The sequence below is a fragment of the Kogia breviceps genome, chromosome 8 (assembly GCF_026419965.1).
Source record: "Kogia breviceps isolate mKogBre1 chromosome 8, mKogBre1 haplotype 1, whole genome shotgun sequence".
Classification (NCBI taxonomy): domain Eukaryota; kingdom Metazoa; phylum Chordata; class Mammalia; order Artiodactyla; family Physeteridae; genus Kogia; species Kogia breviceps.
Genome location: NC_081317.1, coordinates 108845139 through 108852622, shown reverse-complemented (window position 1 = coordinate 108852622; position 7484 = coordinate 108845139). Strand labels below are relative to the sequence as shown.

At 37.8% G+C, this 7484-nt stretch overlaps 1 protein-coding gene across 6 annotated transcripts in view; it reads right to left on the bottom strand.

Annotated features, from left to right (window-relative positions):
• The window catches only part of EXTL3 (exostosin like glycosyltransferase 3), a 142986-nt gene that overhangs the window by 43914 nt on the left and 91588 nt on the right, over positions 1-7484 (bottom strand). For all 6 annotated transcript variants that reach the window (XM_067039987.1, XM_067039989.1, XM_067039988.1 and 3 more), the window contains exon 2: positions 192-284. The gene's annotated coding sequence lies outside the window, so the exon portion shown is untranslated. The remainder of the gene's footprint in view (positions 1-191; positions 285-7484) is intronic.

Below are 7484 nucleotides of genomic sequence, written 5' to 3'. Positions count from 1 at the left end.
AATATCCCAAGGAATGTAGGTCTAAGTTTCTAAAGCATTATCCTTTTAATTCAAATGTTAAAACCTCTCTTTTTTGGTTTCAAAAAAAATGTTCTCTGCACTTACGATCAAATCGGAACAAAGACAGAATGGAGTGGAGGAAAAAAAGAAGGCATAATCCAGGCGACTCAGCTGATTCATTCCCTTCTTACCATATGGCTCAGGGTCCTTCCTTTCTCTGACTCACGCAGCGTTACACTTCAGTGTACAATTTCTGGAAATAGTGAACTCCGGGGCTTGCTCTCCTGATAGAAAATAGAGAAGTGACATGCTATTAGAAAAATACTCAATACTGAAGGTGCTATTCAACAATTTATTTACTGTCTACTATGAAAAGGTTTCTCTTATGTATATAAGGTGAGCATAGAATTTATTGCTCAAATGGAGGCACTGTTTTAAGTAAAAAGGGGTCCTATTAATAAATACACTGGGACAACAGGCATAAATCCCATTCTCAAAGGCAAACCATCCAGCTGTATGGTTACTTATTTATGAGCTCTAAGAGGGAATCAACCAAAATGCTACAACGTAGAAAACTCCTTACCTTTTAGAAGTATATACTGAGATATTTATAGAGGATTTACCTGGAATTTGCTTAAAAATAAACAGGATGAGGGTGGTAAGGAGTATTCTGGGATATCAGTGAAACAAGATTAGCCATGAGAGAACTGCTGTTGACACTGAATTATGGGGATACATGCAAGTCTGCTTTTATATATGTTTAACATTTCTCATAATAAAGACTAAAAAATAAATTATAAAGAGTCTAAACCAAATGTTTTTTAAAAGTTATTTGGAGACTGACGATACTTAATCTAATATTGCTAGTGCTACCAACCTACAGTGAACGGAACTGGGAATAGAAAGAAACGTTCTAATGGAAACCAGTAATTCAACAATGACTCAAATAAATGTATCCCCATCAAGTTCCATTGCTTTTACTGAAATTAGGCAAAAGTGTCATCAGTGCCCAAAAGCATGAACTTTGTTTCCTAAACAGCTAATTAAATTATTGCAGGCACAAAAGAAAAAGAAAATGCTTAGAGCCTCTTCTGTCATTCTCTGGAAAATGACAACGAAGATATTAGGATCTAGAAATAAATGTCACCTGAAACACTGATAAGAAGCAGTCTCATTAACTCTGTCCTCTGCCACAGCACTGAATGCCCAACGTGTCAGCCTGCCCCCTGCAACGCACTGAACGCACAGCAACCAGAATCATCTTCCTAAAACATGAGTTAGACCAGGGATCTCCTCTCCTTAAAAATTTTCAGTGCTTTCCCACTACAACTGCCAGGCCCTTCATAACTAGCTCCCCGACCACCAAGCTGATCTCATACGACATCACTGCCATACTGCTCGTTCAGCTTTAGCTACACTGGCCTCCTTTCAATTCTTCAACCAGCCAAGCTCTTGACCGCTTCAGAAGCTTTACACTTGCTGATCTTGTAGTCTCGAATGCTCTTCCCCAGGCTCTTCTCTGGTTGACTCCTTCTCATCCTTCAGATCTTAACCTCTTGATATTCCTGTTTAAGGCAGCCTTTCTTACCCCCTGACACCTTCTGGCACTGATCTACTGATTTCCTTCATAGTATCTTTTCATTTATGTATTGTCCCTTTCTGCTCTGCTGGCACCCAGTCGTCCTCCTACCTCCTATAGAAAGTGCTCCCCAAGGCTTTTGACATAATCTGGTACTCAATCCATTCGCTGAAATGGCATCAACCCCCAAAGTGCCCCCAAAATACTAGTAGACCAGTATTTCCAGCTCCCTAAAGGATACCTCCCCTAGGATACACTATGGCCATTACATGATTCGAAATATTCCCTCTTTCCAATAACTTGCAGTTCTGCCTATGATATTACACTCTTCTAGTCTTACAAACTAGAAACAATGTGATATACAGCAAGGAGTACAGACCTCAGAGCTAGCCAGACCTGGATCAAACCCCAGCTTTGTAAGCTATTAGATGGTCACTTAACGACTCTGAGCTGCATTTCTTTCTTAAGTAAAAGAGAATACTCATGTTCAGGATTGTTATAAAAATCAGAGATACAGCAGTGAGTAAAAAATACCCTGTACAGTATCTCGCATATAGTAGTCTATTTATTAGCTACAAGTCCTGGAGTTATTTTTAGATCTGCCAAACTGCATCCATTCTTTTTTGTAATAATAATAATTATGGTAATAATATATTTATAATAATAATAATTTACAATAATGTTTGCATTTATCACTTCCTTTTATCCAACTGCCTTCAACCTACTACTGGACCATAACAAACCACTATGCCTAACCTCACATTTCCCCATCAGTTTATCTTGTGTATTACTCTAAATCAATCTTTTTTATTTCATCTAATAATGCTTTAGCTTGAATAATTTCAACTGACCTGTCTTTGAGTTCACCAAACCATTCTTCTGCTATTTCTAGTTTAAGGTTAATTCCATCCAATAAACTCTTAACTTCAGGTATTATATTTTTCAGTTCAAGAATGTCCATTAAGTTCGTTTTTAGAGATTCCATTTCTCTATTGAAATTCTTCATCTATTAATTTTTTCCTTCTTTTCCTCCATTTTCTTTAGCATATTTATGAGAATTAAATTTCTTATCTAATTCTAACATCTGGGGCACCTGTGGATTTTATTCTATTTTTCTCTTGATTGTAGGTCATATTTACCTGTTTCTTTGTAATCTTATGATTTTTTATTGTGTGCTGGACACTGTTTAGAAGAACTATAAACACTGGAGTAAACACAATTTTCCCAAGAGATGGCATACTTTTCTGTCAGTCTTTTTTTTTTTTTAAACCCTCTACCAGTCTGGCAGTTATATATTCAATTTATGATGTAAGTTGAAAATTTAACATTATCTCTGATATTTTATCCCTCTTCTTAATAAAAGACCTTTACCTATGATGACCTCTCTCTTGACTTTTACGTCAATACTGACTGATATTTTAGCTCCATATTGTTTTTACACTCTCAATGTTAGCCCTTATTATCATTAATGCAATTCATGCTTGTTCAGATTCACCCACATATTTACCAATTTCCTTATTCAGAATTCCATTCCTTTTTGCATTTCATTCCTTCCCTCTGGTTGTTTCCTTTTTCCTGAAGTAGTGCCTCCAGTGAGAGTCTGTTGGTGGTAAACTCTGTTTTCTTGTGAAAACACTTTATTTCACCCTAAATCCTGAATAATGATCTGGCTGGATATACCATTCTAGATTAATAATTCTTTTCCACCAACACTGAAGAATCCTCTGGATTCTGTTATTGCTGTTGAGATGTGAGATGTTGGTCTAATTGTTGTGCCTTGTGGATAACCTGACTTTTCAATCTGGCTATATTTAAGATCTTTTTGCCTTTGGAATTCTGCATGTGTCTACATGTGCAATCTGGTGGGTGGGGGACGCTCAGCACTCATCAAACTTTCTGGTTTTTAAGATGTGTGTCTTCCATCAAACCAGAAAAGTCTCAGTCATTATCTGTTTGCTTTTTTGGTTTGTTTAGTCTTAGTTTGTTTAGTTTGTTGGTTATCTATCTATATAGTGCCTGTCGCTCATTCTCTCCTTTTTGAACTCCTATTAGATGACTAGACATATGTCAGACCTCCTCATTTCATACTCCATGTCTTTAAACCTTTCTTCTATTTTCTCTTTGGTCCTTTGTGCTACCATCTGGAAATTTCCTCAGGTCTATCCAGTTGAGGGCTCAGCAAATGTTTTCAGTAAAGAGCCAGAGAGTATATATATTAGGTTTGGGGAGCCACATACAGTCTATGTAGAATATTTTCATTTGTCTCTTTTTTTAAACAACCCTTCAAAAATGTAAAAACCATTCTTTCCATGCAGGCTGTAAAAAATAAGCCATAAACAAGATTTACCCCACAAGCCACCATGTGCCAACTCCTGATCTAATTCATTAATTCTTTCTTCTGTGTCAAAGCAGTTGTTTATCCTACCCACTGAGTTTTAATTTCAATGACTATTTTACATTTCCAGAAATTCTACTGACGCTTTTTAAAAATTTGTCTTATTTTTACAATAGCACCTATTCTTTCTCATGCTTTCTATTCCTTCTCTTCATGTGTTTAGTTTGTTCTGTATGCTGATTCTTGCTCATAGAGGAACAGTAGATTGTTTCCTCCCATGCTTTATAATTCTGTATTGAGTTCATTTTTAGTTGTGCTTTATTTCTGGGAAATCTATGTGATCTGGGTTGAGGATATGTCCCTCCAGAACAGTTTGTGTCTTCCCGATACCTCTGTCATACTATCAGCCTTACACCACTTTTTACGTCAATTCTCAGTCTGGAGATTCTCCCAGATCCCACAAGTACTGTAAATTTGAACACAAAACTCGTATGAAGGGAAATCCATGGTCATGAGTTCTCAGTGGATATTCCCTTCCCCAACCAGCTCTGGATCTTGCTAAGAGAGACATCTCTCTGTGTGTGCTCACAGGTAGATTTTTTTCTAGTCTATCCACTCCTTCAGTGAATGTTCAACCCTTTGAAGATCCATACTCTTATTTAGTGGCTCAGTTTGACACTCACAGGCTCAAAGGCTCTTTCTCTTGTCTCTGTGGAAACTAAAATGCAAGTTACTAAAACTGGCAAACACCCAAGGGGCTATAGCCTCAGATGCTTTTACAATCCCCAACCTCCCCTGCCCCCACCCCACTCTTTTATTTTAGTAAGGATTTATCTTTCTTGAGAGTGAAATATGCATTTTATAGCGGGGGAGGGGGTTTATATTGATCTAGTCTGCTATTTTGTCAAAACCAGAGATCGCCTCCAGTCTTTTGTCTATGCATGAATAAACATGCTTACAAAAATGGGATATATATTTTTTGTAATCTGATTTTTTCCACTTATAACAAGAACAGTGTAATGCCCCACATCATCAGACTCTACACTACATGATCATCACATAACTGAATACAGCAAGACCATCCAGTCCCCTTTTGTTAGACATCTGTTTCCAATTTTTCATTATAATCAAAGCTATAACAACTATTTTTGTAGCTATCTTTGCATACATCCACAGTTATTTCCTTAGAAAGAAAATTTTAACATAGGTCAGAGCAAGAATATCTTACCATTTTAAAAATTACTGTCTACGAGAAAGATGACCATTTATCCTCCCACCAACAATACAGAGGACATCCGTTCGCCAATAATGGTGTGACAGAAATGGTTATTACTCCACGAGAATGTATTTGCTCTCCTACATTTCCCACTCTGCCTTACGGTTTGGCCGCAGCCATTAAGCCTAGTTCTTGCCAAAGGGAATGTGAGTAGAAGTAAGGTATCCTTTCCAGTACAAGGCAGTTAAGAATAGCCATGGATTCTTCTTCCCCCCACCACTTGAGAGACTGAAAGCAAAAAACTCTAAAACTATGAAGTGGCAAAGATAAAAGCAACCCAGACCCCTGAGTCACCACTGGAGAGGAGCCACGGAAGAGCATCACCTGAATTGTGAAGAGTGAGAAATAAACTTATGTTAGGCCACTAAGATTTCAGAGTCTGTTGCTGCAGTTAAGCATTAATTAACCTAATTAATCCAACCGAATGCCTTTAAAAAAAAAAAAAGTTTGATAAAATGCCATTCTATTGTTTTAATTTACCCCTTATTATTGGAGGTCGAACAATTTTTGCTCATTGAGTATCTGTACTTCTCTTTTCATGCACTATCAGTTCATGTGTTTAGCCAATTTTTCTTTCTCTAAATGTTTTTTCTTTTTTTTTTTTACATTAGTCTGCTGCCCATAATCACTCTTCTGCTGAACTTCCACGATCCTCTATAATCAAGGATGGCTCTACCTACATGCCCTACTTCAACTATTCCATGTACGTTCAGTGAATCTTTCAAGCTCAACCCTACACAAAGAACAAGCTGGCTCAAGTTGTGCTCCTTCTCCAACCTTCTCCATCTCACTTGCCCAACAGACTCACTGGACACTTGGAACGTGTTCTTCCTCTTTTCCACCTATCCCAGCCATTTTTTTTTTTTTTTTTTTTTTTTGCGGTACACAGGCCTCTCACTGTTGGGGCCTCTCCCGTTGCGGAGCACAGGCTCCAGACGCGCAGGCTCAGCGGCCACGGCTCACGGGCCCAGCTGCTCCACGGCATGTGGGATCCTCCCGGACCGGGGCACGAACCCGTGTCCCCTGCATCGGCAGGTGGACTCTCAACCACTGCGCCACCAGGGAAGCCCTGGGGCCATTTTAGAGTCCCACTTCTTCCATATAGTTTTCTCTAACTGCACTTGATTTCCGAACTCTCTAAATTCCCACTGTATTCAGTATTAGAGGATTCAGAATTTGATCAACTGTTCATTAGTTTCATTTAAGCAATTTGTTTCTCTCCAGCTGGACTTAAAAACTCCTTGTAGAATGAAACTATTTTTCTGACCTCTTTTGAAATCCCTCTGCAAAATATCACATTGTTCTGGGTTCCAGGTCACTGCTCAATAAATAACAATACTAGATGAAAGTCTTAGTTTACATTTTCATTTTCAATCAAGTTTGAGATTTAGAGCCTATATAGTCTTGGTTCAAGGAAAATGAAACACTGTAAAATAAAGAGGGAGAATTTCACAGCTAGGAGGAGGCTTGAAGGCCATCTGGATTTGCAATTAGACTCTCTGGCTCAGGACTCAACTTTGAGAATTTAAGAATGTTACACAATTTCCTCCTTAAAGTGATATTGAAAATCCCTACTTACCTCCAGGGTTATTGTGAGGATTAAATAAAATATGATAGATTAAATAAAAAATCTATGGGACACAGCTAAAGCTGTGCTGAGAGGAACATTTATGTATGAAATGCTTTCATTAGAAAAGAGGTAATGTCTCAAATCAATAACCTAAGCTCCTACTTCAAGAACCCAGAAAAAGAACAAAATAAACCCAAAGGAAGCAGAAGGAAAGAAAGAATAAAGAGCAGAAATCAATGAAATAAAAAAACATAAAAACAAAAGAGAAAAATCAGTAAAACCAAGAGGTTTGTCAACAATTTTGACAAACCTGCTCAAGACAGACAAAGAAAGAGATACAAATTACCAACATGGGGAATGAAACAGGGGATATCACTGCAGTCCCTGCAGACATCAAACGGATAACAAAGGAAGACTATAAAAAACTCAACACACATAAATTGGACAACTCAGATGAAATGAACCAATGCCTCAAAAAACAAACACCACAACTCACCCAATAGGAAATAGATAATTAGTCCTGTAACTATTAAATAAATCGACTTTGTAATTTTAAAACTCCCCAAAAAGAAATGTCCAGCCCCAAAGGCTTTCACTGCAGAATTCTACTGCATGTTTAAAATATAAATTCCTATTCTACATGGTCTCTTCCAGGGGGTCAGGGGGGAGATTCCCAGTCCATTTTACCAACCCTGATACCCAAACCAAAGAGAGCACCAAAAAA